Source organism: Sceloporus occidentalis, unplaced genomic scaffold, assembly GCF_023333645.1.
Source record: "Sceloporus occidentalis isolate IW3139 unplaced genomic scaffold, rSceOcc1.0.p SCAF_57, whole genome shotgun sequence".
Taxonomy (NCBI): Eukaryota; Metazoa; Chordata; class Lepidosauria; order Squamata; family Phrynosomatidae; genus Sceloporus; species Sceloporus occidentalis.
In genome coordinates this window covers 4,288,288-4,316,210 of record NW_028317037.1, presented here as the reverse complement: position 1 = coordinate 4,316,210, position 27,923 = coordinate 4,288,288, and the positions used below count along the sequence as shown (strand labels likewise).

The 27,923-nt window shown below is 43.4% G+C and overlaps 1 pseudogene across 1 annotated transcript; it reads left to right on the top strand.

The window, feature by feature from the left end:
- The first annotated feature begins 16,737 nt into the window (after positions 1-16,737).
- Positions 16,738-27,658, top strand: LOC149287747 (uncharacterized; annotated as a pseudogene). The gene is made up of 4 exons (XR_016277456.1): positions 16,738-16,780; positions 19,386-19,564; positions 20,579-20,699; positions 26,190-27,658. The product of XR_016277456.1 is annotated as an uncharacterized LOC149287747 (transcript).
- Positions 27,659-27,923: the final 265 nt, after the last annotated feature.

Below are 27,923 nucleotides of genomic sequence, written 5' to 3'. Positions count from 1 at the left end.
GATGGAGGGAATGTGAAAAATAGAAAGGGAGGGGAGAGATGCTGAAGGTGAAATGCTGAAGCAGTGCAGATGGGCAAGAGGGAAGGTTGGAGAGAGGAGGGAGAAAGGGAAGGGGACCAGGCCTCTAGGAGCCAGGAGGGGAAGGCAGGAGCAAATCCAGGATCACTTAGCTCTGTGCGGATAGGAAGGGACCTCTGGGAAGGGCCAGGAGAGGGGCCTTGGGGATTGGGAGGCAGCCACCAACCTGACAGATTTTAAGAATTGGATTGAGTGAACTGGTGAGAACATGGCTCAGGCCCTTGTTTTCAGGGATATTAAGGCGCTCCATATAGCAGTTATCAGCAATGTCTATGAAGAAAGGAAAGGTGACACAAAAATTCCTTTTTCTCTAATGTTTTTGTCCAAACTGAGTTTGCTTAGGTCCATGGTTGATTCCAGAGGCCCTTTGTTATCCCAAATGCTGGCATTTGGGTAGGACACCCGCAAGTGCAATGCTTTTAGGGGAATTTAGTACTTAGCTGAAAAGAGAGATATAGTTTGGTTGGGGCAAGAGTGACCTCGGGATTCAGCGCAACTATACCAGGCCCGGAAGCACACAGAACTCCAAATGCATTTGAAATAGGTTTTTATATTTTATTTAGGGGAAAAGCAAAACACACACACACACACACACACGTAAGCATTCACACACATGCAGAAGAACTAGATAACAATTGGCAGTGGTCAAGAGATGTAAGACTTTCATAATGATAATACTTTACTTAGGCGGATCTGGATTCCAATTGCTGAGGGTTCAAAATGGGAAGAGAAGTCAGGAGCTCCTGTGACAAATGGGGTTGGCAAGAACACTGAGATTCTTAACCATGTAAACCAACAGACTGTCTGTCTGTAACTGGACTGACGTCAAAGAACAGCCATCCAGGGCAGATATTTATACTGTAATTGTTGCTTGAGGGCAGAAACCGAGTGTTCAAAAAGGTTTAAATCGATTTAGAAAGTTTCCTGGGGGGAAGAATGGTCTGATACCAAATTGAATGCAATGGTTGCTTGGTACAAATATCTTAGAAAAAAAGGATTAGCACACTGGCTCTCAGATCCATCTTGGCTATGAAATCCAATCGCGTTGAAAAGCCAATATACAGCACAATCTGAGGGTGACGCTCCCAGATACAGCGCAACAATAACATAGCAGAGTACAGAAGCCAATGTCCAGATATAGATATTAGCAATGCACTGACCACTTTCCACACTAAAAAATAAGTCAAAAACACAGTTGATTTCATTGAAATCCTTGGAGAATTTCTCTCTTTAGTTGCAAAATAATACAAATATTTGCAAGCTCTCCTCTCCGACTTCCATCAATTTCACCATCTCTTGTACATACAACTCCAGTGCAATCCACACCAATCCGTATGTGAGCTGCATACTGTATTGATTGTGAGTCATCTCCTGGTGCCAAACAGCATGAAGGAACCTCTGCAGTTAGCTTGCATCATGTCTTGGCTCTGACTTGGGACTCAACGGCAGTCTCACAGGATATAATGACACCTGTCAATCAAAGTATTTTTGCACATGGTTAATAGAATATTTTTGCAACAGTCCTTTGACTATCTGCTTCCACTGATTCCCTCAAGGCAGTCCCCATTCTTTGCTAGCTCCTATGAGTAAGAATACGATCAGTACATGGATTTAGGGGCATAAGCAGCAGGGTCATGCTTGGGTTACTTACAGCAACTTTCTTAATTTCATCTCTAATAAGGAGGGGTTAATGAGGGCTAAATTGTGGGGTAACACCCTCCTCTCTTAACTCTGATTTTCAGTCTTATCTGTCATTGTCGTTCTTTACAGAAAAACATTTGAATCATGAGAGAGTCCACACAGGAGAGAAGCCATACAAATGTCAGCATTGTGGGAAAAGGTTTTCTCGGAGGTCACACCTAGTGACACACCAGAGAGGCCACACAGGAGAGAAGCCATACAAATGCCAGCATTGTGGGAAATGTTTCTCTTCAAAGGCACACCTAGTGACACATCAGAGAGTCCACACAGGAGAGAAGCCATACAAATGCCAGCATTGTGGGAAAGGTTTTTCTTCAAAGTCAGACCTAGTGACACATCAGAGAGTTCACACAGGAGAGAAGCCATACAAATGCCAGCATTGTGGGAAAGGTTTTTCTTCAAAGTCAGACCTAGTGAAACATCAGAGAGTCCACACAGGAGAGAAGCCATACAAATGCCAGCATTGTGGGAAATGTTTTTCTCAGAGGTCAAATCTAGTGAAACATCAGAGAGTCCACACAGGAGAGAAGCCACACAAATCCCAACAGTGAACTAATATTCTTTTTGTCAATAAGGAATATAAAAAATATATTTTCATTCAAGTGGTGCTAAGGAAAGGCCTTTGTGATTTTGTTTGTAAGCTTTGTCTATCTATATGTCTATGTTTTAAGGTTGTATTTTGGTAAGTATGGGTTTTTATTGGTAACAGTATATGTAGATAATTACTTTGGGTTGTAAATTGTGGGTCGTGGTATTGGTTAGGTAGTTGGGGGGCTGGGAGTTGTTATATATGAGTTATGGGAATGATAGCTTTTGGAATTTGTGGGATGTTGGCTGAAGAAAGTTGGAGGCCGGTATTAAAAGAAAGGGCTAGTTTGTGGGAACGGCAAAGGGGGCCTTGTTACCTGAGGGGCATAGACTGTGAGAATTGGAGGTGGGGGCTACATTTGAAAGAGTGTGATATTTTAGGTTTGGGGGTTTTAATATATTGTTTGGATTGGAGTGGGCAGTTCTGGATTAAAAACTGAATTTCTATGTTTTCTCAATAAAGTTCTTTGGTATTTCAACACACTGGACTCTTTGATGCACAGAAGTTCTGAATTTGCCCAAACTGAACCTTTCTTCTCTACTCAGTCCTCAGCTCCATTGCCCAGCAGAGGCAAATACACACACAAACATACAGGATACACAGGGGCAGCTATATTTCTAAATCAGAGCCTTCCTTTCCTGACTTTCCCTCCTGAGTCCAGCTCTGCACCTTGGGCTCCATTGCGGTCTCTTCAAAGGAAGAAAGGAGGGAAGGAAGGGGAGGCCGCTGACCCCCCCGCGCATACCTTCCTTTCCCGCAAAGGCCACCAGCGGAATAAGTAACAGCAGCTTTGCCCTGGCAATCCCTGCGCATGCTGAGGAGGGGCCTTTGGGGGCATCTGCTCATGCGCAGTCTCAGCCCCTGAAGCCATTGCTGCCCTCACAGTCTGTTCTGAGGGAGGGAGGAAAGTGGGGAGAACCCTTGTTCATTCAGAGGAATGGCTGGAGCATCTTCTGGGGGACACTTGGGGGTTATTAGAAGGAAGGAAGCCCCTCTTCTCCCTCCAAAGAAAGGCAGGGTCCTGCCAGGCCTCCTCTCCCTCTTTCCTTCCCTGCCCCCTCCTCGGGAGATTCCTTAGGGCCCAGGTGTTTGGGGGGTTATTATGTTAAAAGGGGGCAGGGGGGACCCTTGGAGAGAGCTCCCTCCCTCCTGGAAATTGGGGCAGAGGAGAGACCTTTCTGATGCCTCATTTGGAGCAGGGTTTTGTGCCAAATAGAAAGCATCACACAGGATAGGGTTCAATAGCATTGGAAGCAACATTTTTTTTTGGGGGGGGGGGGGAGAGAAGTTTTCTCTGGAGTCCTGGGGGACGGGGGTCTGGGGTGGGGGAGAAGAGCTAAAATCTAGGCCAAAGCCAAGAGAAGGGAGACAGAAGATCTCAAAGCTCTGGCAATCCCCTGGCAACCTGGGAACTAGGTTTAGAGGCTCACAGGATCTGGATTGGGCACCCCCCTCACATACTTACCTTTTCCTTCACAACAACCCTGCAGAGGAGGACCAAGAGAGAGACCCACAGCCCGAGAAACACCCCCCCCCCCCCGGTTCTGGGAGCATAGTGAAAGGGCATTAGAGCCCCTTGAAGGGATGTTGTTATTATTATTTATTTATATTCTGCCTTTTCTCAAAGGAATCAAAGCGGATTACAGTAATAAAATAACATACAATTTCAGAAATACAATTAAAATTCCAAAACTCCCAACCCTCCCCCCGATTATAAGAAGTATTAATCAACCCCTAAAAAGCTAATAAACAGCAAGAAAATGTAAAACATCCAAAACACAATACAGTAAAAAAGTTTTTTCGGGCAGGAAATGGGTCATTTTCTGAAGGTGAGAGGGGAAGGCAGGAACAACACATGAATAACAACTTCCATAATAGTAAAGATTGCAAGGGTAAGGGTCAGGGGGAGGGGGAGGCAAGTCAATAGATCTAATCTACTCTGGAAAGGCCTGCTGGAAGAGATCCGTCTTCATAGCCTTCCTAAAGGCTTCCAAGGTGGAAATATGATGGACCTCATCCGGAGGTCGTTCCAGAGCCTGGGAGCGGCTGATGAGAAGGACCTCTGGGTCACTGCTGAAAGTCTGGTCTTCTTGAGTTGTAGCAGGTTCTTCCCAGAGGACCTGAGTCTGCGGTGGATTGTATGGGAGGAGGCTCTCCCTCAAGTAGTCAGGACCCAAGCCATGGAGAGCTTTACGGGTTAAAACCAATACTTTGTATCTTGTCAGGAAACTAATGGGCAGCCAGTGAGGGATTTAAGAACCGTTGTAATGTGGGCAGTTCTAGAAGTGCCCATAACCAACTTGGCTGCCAAATTGAAGTCTCTAAACTTGGCACAAGGGTAGCCCCATGTAGAGTGCATTACAGAGGTCTAGCCGAGAGGTGACCAGCCCATGTACTTCTGTTTCAAAGTTTCCCTGCTCCAGGAAGCAGCGCAGTTGGCGTATCAGCCGAAACTGATAACAAGTGCTCCTGACCTTTGCATCCACCTGAGCCATCAGATGAAGTGATGAACCCAGGAGCACTCCCAAACTGCAGACAGAACCTTTCAGGGGAAGTGTGACCCCATCCAGAACTGGCTGACATAACTCCATTCCCAGATTAAGGTCCCTCTTACAAGTACCTCCGTTTTACCTGGATTCCATTTGACTATGTTGGGATAGTAGGGTGAATGGAAGGGGAGAGAGATATCTGTCAGGGTCCTAATTGCAGCCCCTCTTGCAACACAAAAGGCAGTACTTTGAAAAAGGAACAGCTTGTATTGAAGATAAATGCAATAGAAGTGACTTTTTTGTCAGGAATGAAAGTATAAACATATCACTTTTATAACCATATCAATTAAACCCCCCCCCCATTAACCAATAAAGCTAATTAATTGGATAGCCTGTTCCCGCGCAGTGTTCTTCCATCCAGGATTCATGATTTTATATATATATATATATATATATATATATATATATATATATAATATGAAACCCCATCAATCCCAATCTAGTATGATACCATATGAAAATATAATAAGCATAAACCCATAACAACATAATACAATATAAAACTACTAATAACTCTCTATGTTCCCCGCTCCTTTTACAGAGAACAGTCTTTTAAAATCAAGCCTCTTTTACAAGGATGATTCCCACACATTCCAGGCCTAGCAAAGAAGCACATTCTTTAGCCATTATCTCCCTACATCTTTATAGTATCTTCTGTTAAAGCATATAATAAAACATATTATTTTAACCCACCATAAATCCCATCTATCTTAACTCTAATTTAAACCTAAACCTATAACCCTTATGGCATGAATCCCTAAATGAATAAATGAATAAATGCATGAATAAAGGGATTAATGACATATTGTGACTTCAGGCTGGTGCTCCTTGCCTGCAGCAATGCAATGGGACCATTGTGAATTTAGGCTAATGCTGCTTACCTGTAGGTTTGAGATATGACCATTGCAACCTGAGGCTGATGCTTCTAGCCTGAAACATTGAGACTGGCCCATTGCGATCTCAGGCTGATTCTTGTTGCCTGAGAGACCGAGATTGGCCCACTGTGACTTCAGTCTGATGCTCCTTGGATGAAGGATTGAGACGGTACTATTGTGACTTCAGGATGGTGCTCTTTACTTGAAGGACTGAGACTGGACCTTTGCAACCTCAGGCTGATGCTCCTTTCCTGAAAGATTGAGACCAGAGAACTGTCACTTCAGACTGATGCTATATACCTGAAGGATTGAGACTGGCCCATTGCGTGTCAGTGTATAAGTGTCCTGTCATAAACATTAAAAATATTAGGGTTTGATTATTAGAGTTAAAGTAGGAGTTATAGTTGTAGTTCATAGTAAGTAGTGTAGAGTGATGGGTTATAGAAAGCATGTGGAGGGAAATGTTAGAAAGACAGATGATTAAGGAGGGCGTTTGGAAAGACGGATGGGGTTGCAGCTGGAGACTGGTTCTCAAGTAGGAGTGAAGCTGGCTTGGGACCACCGTTCTTCAAGGTGAGGCTGTCTGGGGGAAGGGAAGGGAAATATAGACAACCTTGGTATCTATGCACCCTCCGCTTGTGTTGCTTTAGCTTGGGAATTGGGGGCTGGCTTAGGAAGGGGTTGAGCAAGTCCCTTTGGACTTCAGACTTTGCAAAAAGGTGTTAATGGATGTTTCTGCCTGGATTCATCAATAAAGCTTCTTTAGTTTCAAATGGGTTTTATTTTTTGAGCACAGGACTGACTCCAGATCTCACATTGCAACTTCAGACTGATGCCCTTTGCCTGAGAGATAGAGACTGTCCATTGTGACCTCAGTCTGATGCTCCTTGCCTGAAGCATTGAGACGGGATTATTGTGATCTCACCCTGAGGTTCCTTGCCTGAAAGACTTAGATTAGACTATTATGACTTCAGGCTGGTGCTCTTTACCCAAAGCATTGAGACTGTCCAAATTGTGATCTCAGACTGATGCTCCTTGCATGAAGGATTGAGACAGGACTATTGTGACTTCGCAAAGATGCTTCTTTCCTGAAGCATTGAGACTGGCCCACTGTGACTTCAGTCTGATGCTGCTTGCCTGAAAAATGGAGACGGGACTATTGTGACTTAAGGTTGGTGCCTCTTACCTGCAGGAATGAGATGGGACTATTGTCATTTGAGACTGGTGCTTCATACCTGGAGGATTGATACTGACACATTATGACCTCAAGCTGATGCTCATTGCCTGAGAGATTGAGACTGGCGCAGTGTAACTTAAGTCTGATGCTCCTTGCCTGAACAATAGAGACTGTCATATTGTGACCTCAGGCTGATGCTCCTTTACTGATGGATTGAGACTAAACTATTGTTAGTTCAGGAAGATGTTCTTTCCTGAAGGATCGAGACTGTCCCATTGTGATCTCAGGCTAATGCTCCTTGCCTGAAGCATTGAGACTGTGCATTCAAGCTGATGCTCCTGGGTGGAAGGATTTAGACTATCCCATTGTGACTTCAGGCTGATGCTTCTTTCCCGAAAGACTGGGGATGGCTCATTGTGACCTCAGGCTGATTCTTGTTGCCTGAGAGATTGTGACTTCAGGCTGCTCCTTCCTTACCTGAACACATGAGACTGGCCCATTGCAATCTCAGACTGATGCTCCTTTTCTGAAGGACTGACACTTACTTATTGTGACTTTGGGCTGATGTTCCTTCCCTGAAGGATTAAGATGGGCTTATTGACTTCAGGCAGGTGTTCCTTACCTGAAGGATTGAGCCTGGCCCATAGCGAGCAAAGGGTTATGATCCTTGTCTGAAGCATTGAGGCTGTCCCATTGTGATCTCAGCCTGAGGCACCTTTGCTGAAGGATTGTGATGGGACTATTATGAGTTTAGACTGATGCTCCTTGCCTGAAGGATTGAGACTGGCCCATTGAGATCCTTACCTGAAGCATTGAGATTGTCACATTGTGATCTCAAAGCCATCCAGTCCAACCTCCTTCTGCCATGAAGAAAATCTCAATCAAACATATCTGACAGATGGACATCCAGACTCTGTTTAAATACCTCCAAAGAAGGAGACTCCATCATTCTCTATTGAGGGAGTGTGTTCCACTGTCAAACAGCCCTTTCTATCAGGAAGTTCCTCCTAATGTTGAGCTGGAATCTCTTTTCCTGGAGCTTGCATCCATTGTTCTGGGTTCTCTTCTCTGGAGCAGCAGAAAACAAGCTAGCTGCCTTCTCAGTATGACATCCCTTCAAATATTTAAACAGGGCTTTCGTATCACGTCTTAATCTTCTCTTCTCCAGGCTAAACAGCCCCAGCTCCCTAAGTCTCTCCATTGTGGTGACCCTCCTCTGGACATACTCCAAACTTGTCAATGTTGATCCTGTCCTCTGGAGTATTAGCTACTCCTCCTAGTTTGGCATCATCTGCACATTTGATAAACATGTCCTCTATTAAAGCAGGGCTGCACAAGTTGTATCCCACCAAAGGATGAAAAGCGAAACACTTGACGGAACGGAAATAGAGAGTAATCATATTAATTCCCCAATAACTAAACAAGAGGTAGAAAGAGTAAGACAAGATTTAAAAGGATTTAAATCTCCTGGCCCAGACGGATTCACATCTATATTTTATAAAACCTTTAAAAATGAACTGAGTGAGGATATGACTAAAAATTACAATGAAATATTGGATAATAAAATAATCCCAGAAACACGGAAATTATCTGAAATTATATTAATACTTAAACCCAATAAAGATCCAGCCAATTCCAAATCTTATCGTCCGATCACATTAAGCAATCATAATTATAACATTTTAATGAAAATCTAAGCCAATAGATTAAAAAGAATATTTACCTACTTTAATTAAAGAAGAACAATATGGATTTGAGGAAGGCAGATATATTTATGAACCGATAAAGAATATATTTAATATGCTACATCATGCCAAACAATACAAAAATAAATTAGCTTTGATGAAACTAGATGTTTACAAAGCATTCAATTCAATAAATCATGAATATCTATATAAAATTTGTAGGGATTTTGGATTAGGGGAAAGGTTTAGTGAAACCATCAAAGAAATATATAATGATACAGAAGCACAAATTATGATAAATGGAGAGAGATCAAGAAAATCTAAAATGAAAAGTGGAGTAAGGCAAGTTGCCCGCTTTCCCCTTTATTATTTACATTAGCAATGGAAGCGTTTGCAAATATGATTCGGGATCAGAAGAGATAAAGGGATCTGAAATAGATTATTGCCAATGGCTCCGATATTACATTTGCCAGTTCTTTTAACACCCTTGGATGTAGCTCATCTGGAAACCATGCCCTATGAGGAACGACGTAGGGAGCTGGGGATGTTTAGCCTGGAGAAAAGAAGGTTAAGAGGTGATATGATAGCCCTGTTCAAATATTTGAACGGATGTCATATTGAGGAGGGAGCAAGCTTGTTTTCTGCTGCTCCAGAGACTAGGACCCGAAGCAATGGATGCAAACTGCAGGAAAAGAGATTCCGCCTCAACATTAGGAGGAATTAACTGACAGTAAGGGCTGTTCGGCAGTGGAACACACTCCTTCCTCGGAGTGCAGTGGAGTCTCCTTCCTTGGAGGTCTTCAAGCAGAGGCTGGATGGCCATCTGTCGGGGATGCTTTGATTTGGATTTCCTGCATGGCAGGGGGTTGGACTGGATGGCCCTAGTGGTCTCTTCCAACTCTATGATTCTATGATTCTAGATAAAGAGATAAAGTTGAATTTATTTGCTGATGATGATCCTCTGATAATGACACAGAAACCGAATGAAGCTGTAATCAAGTTATTGGAAATATTTCAGACATTTGAAAACATTTCTGGGCTTAACTTCAATATGGATAAATCAGAGATAATGTTTATGAATACGAATTGGCCGGAACAAAAAGAAACCCAAAAGGATTGAAATTGGGGATTAAAAATGTGAGATATTTAGGTGTAAATTTACCAATTAAGTTAGATAATATTCTACAAGGTAATTATAGTCAATTAAGGGAGAAATTAATAATCAGATTTCTAAATGGACAAGTAAAAATGGGGAAATGTTAACAAAAATTAGAATGCTTAAAATGATGGTACTACAAAAGATTTTATATTTATTTCAAATGATCCCAGAAATAATTCCTAGTAAAGTTTTAAAGGCGGGATACAAACCGCCATATAGTACGTCTTCTATACGTACTAGGGTTAGGAAGGGGCGGTGCTTCCGCACCCCCCAACCCTAGTACGTATAGAATACGTACAAGATGGTGGCGCCCCTTCCACATGGGCGCCGCCATCTTGACGTATTGGACGCATAGCGTCCAGACATGTCGCGGGGCTTGTGACGTAGCGAGTGCGCCCCTGGCGCCTCGCTACGTCGCAAACGCGACTCAAGAAGAAGCTCCATTTTGGAGCTTCTTTTTCGCTCCGCGCGGGAGTCGCACCGTATGGAGGCTCCGGCTCCCCCGTGGACTAACCGGTGGCGGCGGCAGACTGCCGCAAAGCAGCGGTTTGTATCCCGCCAAAGAAATAGGAAAGGTCAATATTAAAATGGATATCAGGGAATAAAAAAGCCAGACTATCTAAGGCATTATTATATGAGGATCAAAGTAATGGAGGATGGGGAGCTCCATCCCTTGAATGATATTTTGAGGCAGTTCAAAGGCTAAGAATGATAGAGGCAGAATAGAACCATGATATAAAGTGGGTTGAACTAGAAAGACAGAGCAACCAAATGGAGTATGTCTCTGTCTTTCAGGGGAAAATATGGGGGAGATATGAATTTTAAACATGAGGACACTCTGAGGGGCTGCCATTGGCTGGAATCCCAGTCCCTCCCACCATCCCTGGCTCTGATTGGCTGGAATCCCTGTCCCTCCCACCATCCCTGGCCCTGATTGGCTGGAATCCCAGTCCCTCCCACCATCCCTGGCCCTGATTGGCTGGAATCCCTGTCCCTCCCACCATCCCTGGCTATCTTGTGTTCTGGCATCCATTTTGTGTTCCAGTGGCCATTTTGTTCCAGAACCTTCTCTGAGGCCTGAGTTGAACAGAGTCCTCTCTTTCTCTCCTGAGGCTCCAGAGAGAGAAGGAGGCCAGGCTCCTTGGGCCAAAAGGAAGGAAGTGTGTCTCTTTGTGGGTCTTTTGTGTCTCTTTTCTGAGAGGGTTTTCTTAAAACAAAGCTCTGCTCCTTCTGGGGAACTTGGGTTTTAAAAGGGATCATAAATGGGGAGGATAGTTTTAATAGAAGCCTTATTCTTATTCTTCACAAACATTGGGCTTTGGCTCCTAAGAGGAGGCTAGTCCCCCCAAAAAAGTATAGTTCAATCTGTTTTTCCAAGTGTATTCCCACTGGTCTAATTCAAATGCAAAACCAAAGTTTTGAGGCCATCTGATCATATTTTCTTTAATAACTTCTTCTGTATAGATTTCAACAATACAATTATAAAGTCTTGCTAATAAGGCATCTTTATTCAACATTATTTCTTGTTCTAGATCAGATTCTGATTTGGCAATACCGGATTGTTTTTTATCCATTAGGAAGAGCTCTCTTAATTGTCTGTAAAAGAACCATGAAAGATCACAGCCCTGATCATTAGGATCTTCTTTAAGATGAATGTACTCCCCAAAATGATTTTCCTCTTTCAAAGCTTACCTATTATAATTAGCGATGTCCCATTCAAACAATGGGAGAGAGATCTATCTAAATTTATTTGGAATGGGGAAAAGCCCAGAATTAAAATGAAAATATTGTATGATTCGGTGAATAGAGGGGGAATGGCACTTCCAAGTTTAAAATGGTACTACCAAGCATGCTCTTTAGATTGGGTTCTGGATTGGATAAGGTTAGAAAATAAAAGAAATTTAAATTTAGAAAAATTCGAATTAAAATTTGGCTTACATGGATACTTAATCTATGACAAAATAAAATTAGATAAAAATTTTAATAATCGTATAATCAGAAAATCTTTATTACGGATCTGGCAAAACTTTAAGAAAAAGTGGTGTCCTAAATCCCCTTATGGGCATCAATAAACGAGGCTATGTTTGGAAGGGATGACTGAGTGACTTACAATGATATTACTAAAATGGTTGAGGGAAATAGGATTATGAAAACACAGGAGGAATTACAAGATGAGGATATTATTAGTAACTGGTTTGCCTACAGACAAATCCGGGAACGCTTTCTAGTGGATACAAAAGAAGAAGGAATTGGGGAGGGTGACCTAAATCTAGAAAAGATTATAAAAGAACCGAAAAGATTATAAAAGAACCCAAAAAACAAATTCAAATATATATATAAATTAATATTGGAATATGAATTAGAATCTGAAACAGTAAAAGAATTCATGATTAAATGGGCCAAAGATATAAATGAAACAATACAATTGGATGAATGGGAAAATCTTTGGAGGGGAAAAATCAAAAATATGATAAGTGTTGACGTAAAAGAAAACATATCTAAGTCCATGTATCGGTGGTACCTTACCCCACTTAGATTGGCAAAAATGTTTAAAAAAATAAAAATTTGTGTTGGAAATGTAACAAAGAGACAGGTAGCTATTTACATATTTGGTGGAATTGTCCGACAGAGAAACAATTTTGGAAAAAGATACATATCGAAATGAAAAAAAAAATTGTACTAAAGGGAAGACCGACTGTTAAATTATACCTCTTAAATATATTTGACATCAAGGAATACGGTAAAGAAATACATGAAAAAGTATTATTGTATGCTTTGGCCACAGCTAGAACTATATATGCGAAGAATTGGAAGAAAGAGGAAAGTCCTGGAGTAGAAGAATGGAGATGGAAAATGTTAGATTTGTTAGAGATGGATAAACTGACGCATTTGGTTAATGATAAAAATATGGAAGAATTTAATGATGAATGGGATATTTGGAAGTCATATCTGATTAGTGTGAAAGAGGATAAAATGTCTACTATAATAGAAACATAAGAAAAAGAATTAATAGCAGTGGAAATGTAAAAGCAATACTATTGACTTTTAGAACGTACAACGTATAGAAACTGTTTAGAAAAAGGGGTGCAAGTCATAACTAAGAGTGGAAATATTTAAGGATGGATAAGCTAATAATAACAGGGGAAAGTAGAAAACACTAATGTATTAGGATGTTTGAATAAGATATTTCTTTTTTATATAGGATTTAATAGGGGAAAAGGGTTTTTGTAGAGTCCAATTGAAATAATTAAGATAATAAAGAACGAACGAGATAAGTCAGTAATCTAGGAAGTAAACAACTTTATTAAGAACTGAAGAAAAATATTTTATAGGATGTAGTGGAATGTATTTTAATTAATGTGAATAAGATTGTATTGTACTTTTTTTTCCTTTTAGAATGTTTAATAAAATTTATATTAAAAAAAGAAGAAGAAAAGAGACACAAAAGACACACAAAGAGACACTCTTCCTTCCTTTTGGCCCCAGGAGCCTGGCCTCCTTCTGACTCTGGAGCCTCAGGAGAGAAAGAGAGGCCTCTGTTCAACTGAGGCCTCAGAGAAGGTTCTGGAACATTATTCCCCACAGTCACAGGAAGCACAAAATGGCTGCCAGAACAGAAAATGGCTGCCAGAACACAAAATATGAGTCTGTGGCAGGGAGCGGGGTCTTCCAGCTGCTCTGCCCCCATTGGCCAGCTTCAAAAAGAGGCGGGGCTTCTGCTTATCTATTTAGCTCTGCATGCGGAAGAGAGAGCAGCAGAGTTTTAGAGGGAGAAAGAGATAGACAGAAAGGAAGGCGAGAGAGAGAGAGAGAGTGGAGTGAAGCAACATCAGATAGACAAGGCCTGGAACCACTAGGCTTCACTGCTGCCCTGAGGTCTGGCTGGGCCTGGCTTGGGTCTACTGCTGCTGGTGCTTTCCTTTGGCCACTGCCATTAAGGAGGGGAGGAAGAAGGCCCAGCATCCCTTCTAGGCATGGCCCACTCTCTCTGAAGGTGGGAGAGTGGGACTCCCCAAAGGGGATTCCAATGCTTTTAATGGTGGCCCTGATGCTGTGGCAAAGATGATGATGATGATGATGATGATGATGATGATGATGATGATGATGATATTATCAGGTCTGGGGGAGGGATGGAGCTGCCGCCGTAATCATCATTAATGCCACCATCGCTGGGCATTCTTGTTCTGCCCCACTGTCATGGCCATGGCACAGTGCTATGGAACTCTGGGAATGTTTTTTGGTTTGGCATTTTAGGTGGTGTTAAGGTTTGGAAATCCTGTTTGGGGTCCCTTCTGACCTTGGGGCCCTTTCGTCCTCCATTTTGGGTTCCCAGAAGGCCAGAACTGCCAAGCGCTGAGGCAGAAGCAGCCATTTAGTGCTCCGGAGGCCATTTTGTGCTGCTTGTGACTGTGGGGATTAATGTTCCGGAACCTTCTCTGAGGCCTCAGTTGAACAGAGGCATCTCTTTCTCTCCTGAGGCTCCAGAGTCAGAAGGAGGCCAGGCTCCTTGGGCCAAAAGGAAGGAAGTGTGTCTCTTTGTGTGTCTTTTGTGTCTCTTTTCTGACAGGGTTTTCTAACACAGCTCTGCTCCTTCTAGGGAACATGAGTTTTAAAAGGGATCAGAAATGGGGAGGATAGTTTTAATACAAGCCTTATTCTTATTATTATTCACAAACATTGGGCTATGACTACTATCCCTGTTTTTAAAAACTTTCAATAACTGTCCAATAATTTAATGGTGTTTTATTTTGGATGGGAGGGTTAGGGTTAGGGTTTGGGAGATCATGAAAGAAGTTTTTATTGTATTGTATGGATATTCTTTTATTGTAAACTGCTAAAAGGTGGCCATTCTTGTGTAGTAATTGTCTTGTGATTAACTCCCACAACAGCCTTGTAAGGTAGGCTTCATAGGCTCCTAGGGCTGGAAGGGAGCCACAAGGGCCAAACAGTCAGCCCCATTCTGCCCTCCAAGTCCTCCAAAGACATGGCCATCCAGCCAGAGACTCCTCCAATGCGCTTTGAGGCAGCATCTCCCATAGATTTGCTAAGAGGTCATGGGGCTCACAGTCCCATGGGAAACGGTCCTTGCCTCCCCCTTTGGGAAAGGAGACCCCCTCAGCCCCTGGACTATTTACTACCAGGAGTTACTATGGCTGTGACTCAGAGGAGTTTCCTAGGCATTGTCACCTTCTGCCCTCCATGGCCATTTGCCATGTGGTCTATTCCAACTATTCCAAATAATAAACTGTATTATTATTATTTAAACCAACACTGTAATTTTTTTTCCTTCATAAAAGCACAATATATTTTCTAAGCAAAAACTAACTCTATTTTCTGGGTCCCCTTTCTTTCGTTATAATAAGCTACATATCTTTCAAACCATGAGTAATTCAATGGTCAGTTGACCCCATTTCCTTTCCAAACAATCTATTACCTTTTTCCATACCTCCAAAAATTTGTGCGACTTTCCATCTCTAACTTCCTTGTTAATTTGTGTAGCTCCAGTACCTCAAACAGCTTTCTCAACCACTCCTCAGTGTCCGGGACTTTCTTATTGTTCCAAGACTTCACATATGCAATTCTGGCTGTTGAAATCATATAAAATAACACACATCCGTATTTTCTTTCCAAATCATCATCTACCATGTTTAACAAAAATATCTCAGGCTTATTTTCCAATTTAATCTTCAATGTCTTCTTAATTACTCTATGGATTTTGGACTAATATTTTGCTGCTTTCCTGCACTTCCACCACAAATGGTATAAGGTTCCCTTCTTCCTGGGACACTTCCAGCGTTTATTACTGGTGTGCCCATATATTTTACAATTTTTTTCCGGTGTCAAATACTAGCGGTAACACATTTTATAGTAGTTTTCCTTTATTTCTTGACACAAGGTATAATTTATTATTTTGGACCACGTATCTTCCCATTGTTTTAAATCTCATGATCTACCAAAACCTTGTGCCCAGGACACCATATTAACCTTTACAATTCCAACTTCAGTGTAATACTTTAATAAACATTTATAAAGTGCAGATATTGTGACACCTTTCTTTGACCATAGCATGCCTTATAGCTCAGATTTGTTGATACCTATCCCAGATGTTTCTTGATTAATTTGGAACCGCTCTTTGCCCAAAATCCTTTGTGAGGCCAAAAAAACCCTGAATATCTCAGGAAGGCTCTCTATCTCCCAAGGCCCTCCTTCTATTCTTCCCCTCAGTCTCTCTCTCTCCCTGAAGGCCTCAAACTGACAACAGCCAAGCGCTGAGGAAGAGGCAGCCATTTTGTATTGTGGTAACTGTCTTGTTTTCTGGCAGCCATTTTGTGCTGCTTGTGACTGTGGGGAATAATGTTCCAGAACCTTCTCTGAGCCTCAGCTGAACAGAGGCTTCTCTTTCTCTCCTGAGGCTCCAGAGAGAGAAGGAGGCCAGGCTCCTTGGGCCAAAAGGAAGGAAGTGTCTCTCTTTGTACCTCTGGCCCTCCATTTTGGGGGGGAGGGAGGGAGGGAGGGAGGGAGGGAGGGGCTGGTGGGGGTCTCAGGAAGGGGAGGCAGGGACTCAGGGCCAGTGGGGAAGCTGGGCTTTGGGGGCTGGGAGAGAGAGATGGGGAAAGAGACCCTTCCTTTGGGCCCTAGCTGGGGAGGGGCCACCGGTCCTTGCCTCCCTCTTTGGGAAAGGAGACTCCACCTCAGCCCCCTGGACTCACTCCTGCCTCTCATTCCTAGGCCTGGGACTCAGAGGAGTTTCCTAGGCATTGTCACCTTCTGCCCTCCATGGCCATTGGCACTGACCTTTTCCCATTGCCTTCCCTCCCTCAGCCCTTGGACCTCCTCCTCCTTCGCACTCAGAGCAATCCTTCTCTACGGCTGAGGAGACGGCCTCTGACCCAGGGAAGCTCCAGCCATAAAGGACTGCAGGAGAGGCCTTTCTGGGACCGCAGAAGTCAGTGTCCTTGTACTGAAGGTAAGTCTTTATTCCTGGAGCTGAATGAGGACTTTTATTTAAATATTTCAGTCCAGGAATTTATGGAAAGGTTTCAGCTGAGAGAGTGAACCCATGCTTTTCAGGCATAAAGCCCCAAATTGAGTGTCTGGCAGCCTTGTCTTCCCAGAAGGTGGAAGTGAGATTTCCAGACCTATGACACACAGTGCGTCAGTGAGTCCTTTGTGTGAGCACTGTGTGTACATGTTGTTTACTAGAGCTTTGTGAGATATTTGTTTCACTGGGTTTATAAAATGAATTTACATAGGTCTTCACATCCCAATAATGAACATAATCCAGGATGCAATCGTCCCTCATAAACCTATACAGAAGAAGCAATGGAAATACAGATTAAACTTAAATATCTAAAGGAAAGTGATAACATCCTAAACATCTTAAATATAATTGAATATTTTGAAAGGCACAATGAAGAAAACTTGCACTTATCTTTGTTAATTTAGAAAAAGCCTTCGATAACATAGGATGGGATATGTTATTTGCGACACCTGAAAAAATCGAAACAGGAGCTTCTTATTTAAGATGGATAAATGCATTGTATAAAGATCAAAGAGCCAAACTAATTGTTAACTATAAAAAAACAGAGGAATTTAAGACTTCTAAAGGTAAATGGCAAGCTTTCCCACTTTCACCCCTTTTGTTCATTGTGATCCTTGAAGCACTGAATAATAGGATAAGATTAGAAAATAAGATTAATGGAATAAAAATTAACATACATTGAGTTTAAAATGAGAGTCTTCTCAGAAGACATATATATTCCCTGGAGAACCCAGAAAAGAGCACAAGAGAATTGATGGATGTAATAGTGGAATTGGAATATGTTTCAGGACTAAAAGTAAACAGAGACAAAACACCATTAATAACACAAAATATGGGGGGAAAGAAGAACAAATGCAGGAAGAAATTAGTGGATTTAAAGTGGGAAAGGAAGTTAAATAACAAGAAATAAATTTAACACATAAAAACTCAGATCTATTTCACAATAACTATGAGACACATGGAAGTAAATCAGAAAAGACCTAGAAAAATGGGGGAAATTACACTTATCGCTATTAGGAAAAATATCACTGATCCAAATGAGTTTCCTTCCTGAAATGCTGTTTCTGTTTCAAGCGATACCCATCATCCAGAATGAAAAACCATTGAATCTATGGCAAAAGGAAATCTCAAAATTAATTTGGAATTAAAAAAGAGCCAGGATAAAAACGAAAATACTTTGTGATGACAAAAGTAGAGGAGGGCTGGGTTTACCAAACTTAAAACTTTATTATGCTGCTTGTTGTTTAGTTTGGATTAGAGAATGGGTTATGTCAGAGAATGAACAATTGTCATGTCTCCACATGGCACTCTCCACATGGGCAGAGACACTGTCCGAATTGTGACTCCTCTACATGCAGAAGGCTTCCACAGAAATTGGGTGCTCCCTTACCGTCAGCTCAATCCTTTGGTGTCCCTTGATCCTGGGAGGAGGGCTGGATACCATGGAAGGGAAGCAACCTGAAAAGAGAGAGCTCCTTTCCTTGCCTGCCTGACCTGAGGCCTCAATGGGGGATGGACGGCAACTGGTTTGGGCACTGGGAGAATGAGGGGCCACCAGGCCAGACAGCCTCACCCAGCAAAACCCTCCATGCTCCAGTGTTTTTCTGGGTGGAGTCAGGCTACAACTGGTCATTCACTGACCCAAGTACTACCATAGAGTTGTGGAAGCCCTCCTGCATGGTCATTCCATGCCTGATGAGAGTGTTGGGTGCGAGGCATTGGAGAAGCATCCAGCTGTGTTTCTCTAGCCAGAAGCAAAAGGAAGGCACTGGGGAGGTCAGCAGGTTTCAGCAGATGATGCACTCCTTTCACATCTGGCTACAGGGACATAGCCAGGGTCCTCTCCAATTCCCCATCCCCTGACCCCCCTCCACTCTCACAAGGCATGGAGTGTCAGGACCATGGTGAACAGGTCTGAGGAAATGACAGGCATGTGGCCACTAGGTGGAGCTGTTGTGGAAGCCATTGACAGCTCTAGTGGCAGTTATATGTGTCAGCATTTAAACAGTGCATCACTGGAATGTTGATGCAACTGTCAACTGTCATTCTCAACTGTCACTGAGGAAGAGTGAGACAGTGTGTGCCTCAGAGTAGGTTGTTACTGGTGTGGATGGTGGAGGGTGTCGATGTATATAGTGTTGTACACAGTGGAACCTCTTATAGGAATAAAAGCCTCATCTGAGAGAAGATTACAGTGTCTCTCTGCTCATTGAGAAAGAGACAGGTGTTTCTTCAGCTCACAATCTACTGACTACAGTTAAGGTGGAGAATCTGGCGCCATATGTTAGCGTGTTGCCTCATGTGTTGCGCAACATACCAACCTCAAAAGCGTTTTAACATGTAGAATCTATTATGTAGGGGGAGCTGCAGTGAATCTATGCTAGGTCCAGAGGGCTTTGTTTGGTGAAGAGGGAGGAAGGGGATGCTCACCTCTGCATTGGCATCTCACTAGCAGCATGCTGTTCTCTGTATCTTTGAGTGATGCAGGGTTTCGTGACAAAGCAAGCCTAATCCTAGTCTCTTTTCTCAGGAACTTCATCTCGGTCTCCTTGTACACAGCTTTGGGGCATATTTTGCTGGAAGAGACCCAAGTGCAGGGCCACCAGGAAACCCCCCCCCCCCCTTGCCCACCTAATGGCCAACACAGAGGCCAAGCAGAGGGAGTTGGGCTCCAAGAGAAAGAGGCTGGCGAAGTACAACAACTCTTTGGTGAGTCGCCATCCTGACTATTAATTTCATTTGTGTCAGTGCTGAGGTAGCTCATGAAAGCAAGTGGAGAACATATTGTCCCAGTTTGGCAGAGAAAGTCCTGGTTAATCCTCTGTCACCCCACTTTTTCAGGGGCTTTGAAAGATGTCCTGGTTTCTCTCTCCTTCTCCCACTTTGCCTCTTCTCCTCAGCTGTCTTGGCTTGCTGCAAAATGACTTCCAAGGAGTTTGCACCCCATCAATTCAAAAAGGGAGCGAGGAGAGGAGATAAGTTGCTAGGGTCTTCCCTTGCCAGGAAGCTGAGGCAAAGCAAACTGCTGTGCCTTTCCTAGCTTGTGTGAACTTTCTCATAAAAACTTTGGCCATCCTCACCATCTTCTGGTGTTGCTTGCACACATGTGCCTTGCTTTTCCTGTCTGTGAAATGATGGGGATATGGGAGATCCTCTCTGGATCTAAATTGGGGGTGGGCCCAGTGGCCCTCAAGTCCAGAGTGCTCCCCAGAACTCTTTTTTAAAAATGACATTTCTTGTACTATATATTTTGGGATAGTCAGTATCCTAATTCATCCTCAATAGCCCAGCCATGGCCTAAATTACAGTCGGCCCTTCTTATACACGGATTTTTTATACACGGATTCAAGCATACACGGTTTGAAAATGTTCCAAAAAAGTATAAATTTACCTTGATTTTCCATTTTTTATAAGGGACACCATTTTGCTATGTCATTATGTTTAATGGGACTTGAACATACACGGATTTTGTTATACACGGGGGATCTTGGAACCTCAGCGTATAACAAGGGTCCACTGTATATTGTTTATTATATTATATTGAAAGGATTCGAGACAAAGTGGATCTCAAAGGCAGTAGCTTTTTTCTTGCTAACAGAATTTAAAGTTTATATCCTGTACTGAATTCTGAAGTGATGAAATACTAATATTTGAATATGCACCATGTGCTTTCCTCCCCTTTTGCTTAGTCACTCTCTGGATGAGGGCTATTTTCTATTTCAGGTGACCTTTGCAGATGTGGCAGTATATTTCTCTGAAGAAGAATGGAATCTGTTGACGAAGAAACAGAAACTTTTGTACAATTATGTAATGATAGACAATTATGAGAATGTGGCTTCTGTAGGTAAGGAACCTGAATCAATTGCTCTTTCTCTAAAGACTGAGGGCCCTTTCATACTATATTATCATGTCGCTTTGGTTCCACTAGAATTATAGAATCGTAGAGTTGGAATAGACCACAAGGGCCATCCAGTTGAACCTCCTTCTGCCATGCAGGAATACACATTCAAATCACCCCCAAGAGATGGCCATCCAGCCTCTCTTACAGACCTCCAAAGAAGAGGACTCCACCAAACTCTGAGGGAGTATATTCACTGTCAAAGAGCTCTTAATGTTTAGGTGGAACCTCTTTCCCTGTGTCTTGCATCCATTGTGGTGTCTCCTTTTCTCTGTAGCAGCAAAAAGCAAGCCTGCTCCTTGCGCAATATGACACCCTTTCAACTATTTAAACATGGATATCATATCCACTTTTTATCTCCTTTTCTCCAGGATAAACATACCCAGCTCTCTAAGCTGCTCCTCATAGAGCTTGATGGTTTCCAGAGCCTTCACCACTTTGGTTGCCCTCCTTTGAATATTTGTCAAGATCATTTTTGAATTGTGGGGCCCAGAACTGGACACAGGATTATTCCAAGTGAGGCCTGACCAAAGCAGAATAGAGTGGCACCATTAATTCCTTTGATCTAGAAACTATACTCGTATTGATGCAGCCTAGAATCACATTGGCCTTTTTAGCTGCCGCATCGCACTTTTGGCCCTTGTTCAACTTGCGGTCTACTAGGAGTCCTAGAGCCCTTTAAAGCGTAGTTTAATTGTGATAGCAACATCCTGTAGAATATTTGAATCTTTAGTTCAGTGAGGCACTATTGCTCTACAGTTTCTAAGGATTGTAAATACTCCATCCTAAACTGCCAATTCTAGGATTTTGTGGAAAGAAGCCATGGAGATTAATGCTTTTCACACCCAAATGTTCCCCAGTACATCCCTGAGCAAGTTTCCTACCTTTTTTGGCCCCTCTTCCATCCTTTTTAAGCTCTGAAGAGTCTTCTTGGTGGAAAGACCTCTCTTGGGCCTGCAGTGGCTCAGGGAGGGCCCAACAGTGTCAAAATGGCCTCCACTTCCCCAAAGGGATGCTGTGGGACGTTGAGGGGCAAAATATTATTTCATCCCCCCCCCCAGCAATACAATGTGGGGTGGCCCCCTCAGTAGTCCTTGCCTGTCTTATAGATGTTTTATGGCTCCTCCCTGGCCCTTGACCCTCACAAAAATTGGAGTCCGGGCCCAGCCCCCTTGCTCTGCCTTTGCCAATGAGTTATTTGTATATTGATTATCCTGCCTTTCTCAACAAATGGACCTCAACCAATCCCTTTTATGCACCACACTCTGTGGGTATGTGTCTGTAATAGAGAGACGGAGGGAAAGTGAAATATTTAAAGGCAGGGAAGAGATGCTGAAAATGAGATGCTGAAGCAGTGCAGATAGGCAAGAGGGAAGATTGTAGACAGGGACGTAGCCAAGGGGGGTTCTGCCGCACCCAAGCCCCAATATAATGGTGGCATTTGGTCTGGACCCCCTTCCTAAAATCCTGGCTACGTCCCTGTTGTAGAGCGGATGGAAAAAGGGAAGGGGCTCAGGCAGATGGGAGCCAGGAGGGGAAAGCAGGAGCAAAGCCAGGATTGCCTAGCTCTTTGCAGAGAGGAAGGGAATCTGGGAAGGGCCAGGAGAGGCGCCTTGGGGATTGGGAGGCAGCCATGGACCTGACAGATTTTAAGACCTGAAATGGTGAGAACCAGCTCAGATCCTTGTTTTGAAACATATTAAGGGGTTCCATTTAGAAATTATAAGCAATGTCTATGAAGCGAAGAAAGGACGACACCAAAATTCCTTTTTCTCTAATGTTTCTTTTCCAACTTGAGCTTGCTTAGCTCCATGGTTGATTTCAGAAGCCCTTTGTTAACCGAAATGCTGGAGTCTGGAGAGGATACTCCCAAGTGCTATGCTTTTAGGGAAATTTCATACTTAGCTCACAGAAGAGAGTGGGGCAACAGTGACCTCGGTAGTCATCCTGTTCCGCCCCCCTGGCATTAGGAGAATTCAGTGTATTCTCAAGCCCTCTTTAAATGAATGGGGCTCCGTGCAGTGGAGCGGACACGGTCCTGACAGGCACACTCGCTATTAACCCTTATGGGGCACACCACCCCTTTTCTCAGTGTAGCTTTTAATGTATGCTGCAATCTGCATAAGGCATGCCCGCGTATGACGCAAGTGCACTGTACACGCATGCACACACATATAGGTGTTCACGCACACACACAAGAACTAGGTACCAAAGGTGGGAGTGATGAACAGATGTTAGGCTTTGCTAATGGTAATACATAACCTAGACGAAACTTGATTCCAATTGCTGAGGGTCCAGAATGGGAAAGAAGTCAGTAACTCCCATGGCAAGTGGAGCTGGCGAGTGTAGTGAGGGGTTTAGTAATGTAAACCAACAGAGTGTTTGTCTGCAACTGGACTGGTGCTGAAGAACAGCCAGTTGGTATATTTATACTGAAATTGTTGCTAGTGGGCAGAACCTGAGTTTTCTATAAGCTTTAAATCGCTTTAGAAAGTTTCCTGGGTGGGGAAAATATGGTCCAAAATCAAATTGAATGCAATGGGTGCTTGGTGCAAATCAGGGCTGGCTCTAGACATTTGGCCACCCTAGGCGAGAAATATTTTGGTCCCCCTCCGGTAAGCCCTCAAAATGTAGGGAAAATGTAGGACATTATGTACGACAAAATGTAGGACAAATTGTAGGACGTTCAAAAATGGAGAACACAACCAACTAAAAGCCAAAAACATTAATAAAAAAACAATATAAATTCATGTTTCTCAGTCATGCTCAAAATGGAGAACATTTTGACATTCTTCCTTGGTAGGAGGTTGGGATATAGCTTTGTGTGTTGGACTAGGAGGAACTTCCTGGCAGTAAGGGCTGTTCAACAGTGGAAGACGCTCCCTTGGAGAGTGGCGGAGTCTCCTTCTTTGGAGGCCTTTAAGCAGAGGCTGGATGGCCATCTGTTGGGGATGCTTTGATTGAGAGTTCCTGCATGGCAGAATGGGGTTGGACTGGATGGCCCTTGGGGTCTCTTCCAACTCTATGATTCTATGACTCTGGATACCAGGCTTCAATGAAAATCTGATTCTCTCCAACAGAGAAGGCTAAATATCTTACATGGGGCACGTGTCGATGACGTGGCTCATGCGCCGTGTCCAAATGGTGTGGCCCACGAGGGACATCACAGTGCTTGTCACACTCTCTCAGCCTTAAGGTAAGGTGAAGGCAAATCCCCTCTGAACAAATCTTCCAAGAAAACCATTGGGCAAGTCACACTCTCTCAGCCTCAGAGGATGGCAGAGACAAACCCTCTCTGACAAACCTCCCAAGAAAACCTCTTGAAGGCACACACCCATTCACTCGCACACCCCCAAGTCACCAAAAGCAAACTCTCTGAACAAATCAAGAAAACCCACTAGGCAAGTAAGTCACACACTCTCATCCTCAAGGAAAGACTGGCAAAGGCAAACTCTCTGAACAAACCAGGATGTTTTGAAATTCCTCCTGGGCAGAAATGTAGAATGTGCCCTGGATAAAGGATGATGTCTGGTCACCCTGGTAAAATGGAGGATGTTTTCACATTGCTCCTGGGCAGGGCTCAAATGTGTGCCGTATCCTGGATAAAGGAGGACGTGTGGTCATCCAACCAAAAATGGAAGACATTTTGACATTCATCCTGGCCAGAAGGCTGAAACATAGGACACGTCCTAGAAAAGGAGGACATCTGCTCATCTTACAAAAAATAAGGGTGTTTTGAAATTCCTTCTGGGTAGAAATCTGAAATGTAGGACGTGTCCTATAAAAAGAGGCCAGAAGAGTCAAGCCTTGATATCTGGGCCCCACAACATACCCCATCTCCCAGAATTCCATAGCCATGAGCCAGAAAAGAGTTAAGCCTTGATATCTGGACCCCAGAACATACTCTGACTCCCAGAATTCCATAGCCTTGAGCAAGAAAAGAGTCAAGCCTTGATATCTGGGCTCCACAACATACTCTAACTCCCAGAATTCCATAGCCATGGGCCAGAAAAGAGTTAAGCCTTGATATCTGGACCCCACAACATGCTCTAATTCCCAGAATCCCATAGCCATGAGCCAGAAAAGAGTTAAGCCTTGATATCTGGGCCCCACAACATGCTCACACTCCTAGAATCCATAGCTTTGAGCCAGAAATGAGTTAAAGCGCTGCCAAACCGGGTTAATTCTTCAGTGTGGATGCAGCCTGATGCAGCCTCTTGTCCCTCTCAGCCTCTCCTTCAGGGTTTTTTACTGGCTTTGCAGAAAGGAGTCAGGGCCAGGAGAAAAGGAAAGGGCGCTTGCTGGAGTGCCTGTGCGCAGCCTCAAACAAGCGCAAGGGTGCCACTTGCGCTCCTCCTGAAGCCTACAGGAGCGCAAGTGGCGCCCTGGTGCTTGTTTGGGGCTGTGTGTATGCACGTGTGCGCGCTCCAGCAAGTGCCCTTTCATCTCCTCCGGGCGGCGCACAGCCCAGCAAAGCCAGGAGGAGCGCTTTTGCTGCCCTGGTGCTTGCCTGGGGCTGGAGCTGAGCATGCGTGCACACGTGCGTGCTCCAAGAGGAGCGCAAATGGTGCCCTTGAACTTGTTGCGTCCTGGGCGGCTGCCTATGTGGCCTATATGGAAGAGCCGGCCCTGGTGCAAATACCTCAGACATAAGGGTTTGGCACACCAGTCCCCAGGTCCTTGTTGGCTCTGAATTCCAGTCCTGTTCACAAGCCCATGTACAGCGCAATATGAACACGATGCTCCCAGATGCAGCTCAACAATATTAGCACAGTATGGAAACAAATTTCCAGATACAGGTATTGGCAATACACTGACCACTTTTCACACTTAAAAGTAAGTCACAGAAACAGCTGATTTCATTCGAATCTTTGGAGGTTCTCTATCTTGAGTTGGAAAATAATAAAAACATTTGCAAGCATTCCTCTCTGACTTCCATCATGCTCACCATCTCTTGTATACACAACTCCAATCCAATCAATCCACATGTGACCCGTGTACTGTATTGGTTGTGAGTCATCTCCTGGTGCCACAACATACTCTAACTCCCATGAAGTGTCCTCTGCAGCTAGCTTGCATCATGCCATGTGCTCTGACTCAACCCTCTCTGGCCGTCTCACAGGATATGAGGCCACTTTTCAATCAAAATATGTTTACACATGTTTAAAAGAATCTTTTTTCAACAGTCTGTATGACTATCTGCTTCTACTGATTACCTCAAGATAGTTCCCCCACAATCTCTTCTTTGCCAGCTACTGTGAGTAAGGATATAATCGTTTCATGGATTTGGGGCATCTGCAACAGGGTCATGCTTAGGTCTTCCAGTCCAACTTTATATCAAATAGGGAGGTGTGAATTTAGGGATAAATCTTGGGCTAACACCTTTCTCTCTTAACTCTGATATTCAGTATTGTCTGTCATTATCCTTCTTTACAGAAAAACGTGTCAGTCATGAGAGAGTCCACACAGGAGAGAAGCCATACAACTGCCAGAATTGTGGGAAACATTTTGCGTACAAGTCGATCCTTGTCATGCATCAGAGAGTCCACACCGGAGAGAAGCCATGCAAATGCCAGCATTGTGAGAAATGTTTTTCTTTGAAGGCGCACCTAGTGATACATCAGAGAGTCCACACAGGAGAGAAGCCATACAAATGCCAGCATTGTGGGAAAGGTTTTTCTTGGAAGGGACACTTAGTGAGACATCAGAGAGTCCACACAGGAGAGAAGCCATACAAATGCCAGCATTGTGGGAAAGGTTTTTCTCGGAAGGGACACTTAGTGAGACATCAGAGAGTCCACACAGGAGAGAAGCCATACAAATGCCAGCATTGTGGGAAAGGTTTTTCTCGGAAGTCAAACCTAGTGACACATCAGAGAGTCCACACCGGAGAGAAGCCATACAATGCCAGCATTGTAGGAAATGTTTTACTTCAAAGTCAGAACTAGTGAAACATCAGAGAGTCCACACGGGAGAGAAGCCATACAAATGCCAGCATTGTGGGAAATGTTTTTCTTGGAAGGCAATCTTAGTGAGACATCAGATAATTCACACAGGAGAGAAGCCATACAAATGCCAGCATTGTGGGAAAGGTTTTTCTAGGAAGTCACACCTAGTGAAACATCAGAGAGGCCACACAGGAGAGAAGCCATACAAATGCCAGCATTGTGGGAAATGTTTTACTTCAAAGTCAGACCTAGTGAAACATCAGAGAGTCCACACAGGAGAGAAGCCATACAAATGCCAGCATTGTGGGAAAGGTTTTTCTTTGAAGGGAGACTTAGTGAAACACCAGAGAATCCACACAGGAGAGAAGCCATACAAATGCCAGCAGTGTGGAAAATGCTTTTCTTGGAGGTCATGCCTATTCAATCATCATAGAGGCCACACAGGAGAGACGCCACACAAATCCAAGCAGTGAACAAACATTATTTTTGTAAAGAAGGAATGCAAAAATATTTTTTCAATTAATCGGCGCTAAGAAAAGGCCCTTATGATTTTATTTGTACGGTTTTTCTGTCTGTATGTCTGTCTATGTTTTAAAGTTATGATTTGTTAAGTTTAGGTTTTAATAGCTACTAATATAGACAATTGCTTTCGGTTATGAATTTGGCTGGGGATTGTGGGTCATAATATAGGTTAGGTAGCTGGGGAGCAGGGATGTTGGCTGAAGAAAGTTGGGGACCAGTAGTAACAGAAAGGGAGCTAGCTTCTTTGAATGTCTGGGGCAGGGAGAGATTGTGCGTGTGAGAAGGATGGCAAAGAGGGGCTGGTTTATAGTGGGGGATAGATGGTGGGAATTGCAGGTGGGGGCTAGGTTTGGTAGAAGGTGGAGTTTTAGGTTTTAGGGTTTCAATATATTCTTTGGCTTGGGGAGGGCAGTTCTGGCTTAAACATTGAATTCCTGACTATGTGTTTTCAATAAAGTTCTTTGCTATTTCAACTCACTGGACTCTTTGATGCACAGAAGTTTGAATTTGCACAACACTGACACTTTCTTCTCTCCTCAGTTCTCAGCAACATTCCCAGCCATAAGAACAGAGGAGGCAAACACACTACATCTATCTATATCTATATCTATATCTATATCTATATCTATATCTATATCTATCTATATACATATAGTATACACAGGGAGACTGTTTCCAAAGCAGAGCCTTCCTTTCCTGC